Here is an 866-nt window from a genome sequence, read left to right on the forward strand (position 1 = left end):
GCTCACAGAACTCAAAAAAAGTATAGATCAGAAAACTAATAAAAATCAAGGGAATATGAAGATAGAAATCAGAAAACTCCAAACTGAAATATCAGGTCAAATAACAGGTCTGAAAAACTCAGTAGATGAATTGAAGAACATAATGGATGAGCTTTCCAACAGGTTAAAAGCAGCTGAGGATAAAATTAGTGCACTGGAAGATGTGATGCATAACAACTTTACACAGCAGAAGAGATTGGAAAAAAGCCTTAAATCAAATGATCAGACAATGGAAAAATTACTCAAAGACTCTGAGCAGATGAAAATAGAAGTCTTTGATAAGCTCAACAGAAACAACTTTAGAATCATTGGAGTCCCAGAGACCCAAGAAGAAAATCTCCAGAAAGAATCAACAGTCAAGAACATCATCACAGAGAAACTACCAGAGCAAAAGAAAAGATGTGACCAAATCCTGCATGCCTGAAGAGTACCAACCAAAAGAGACCCCAGGAGAAACATTCAAGACACATCCTAGTCACAATGATGAATCCCACAGATAGAATACTGCAAGATCAAAAAAGAAAATTACATTCCAGGGAGCATCCTTGAAATTTACAGCAGACCTGTCACCAGAAACACTCAAGGCCAGAAGGCTGTGGTGGGATATAGTAACAAAACTCAATGAAATAAATGCTTCGCCAAGAATACTGCACCCAGCAAAACTCACTTTCAGGTTTGAAGGAAGTATATATGGCTTCACAGATAAACAACAGCTCAAAAACTTTAAAGACTCAAAACCAGCCTTAAAACAAAAACTGAAAATCTATTCTAAAGACAAGACAGAACAAAAAACACACCAAACTTCTACACAAAGATGGCAGTAAATC

The sequence above is a fragment of the Suncus etruscus genome, chromosome 4 (genome assembly GCF_024139225.1).
Source record: "Suncus etruscus isolate mSunEtr1 chromosome 4, mSunEtr1.pri.cur, whole genome shotgun sequence".
Classification (NCBI taxonomy): domain Eukaryota; kingdom Metazoa; phylum Chordata; class Mammalia; order Eulipotyphla; family Soricidae; genus Suncus; species Suncus etruscus.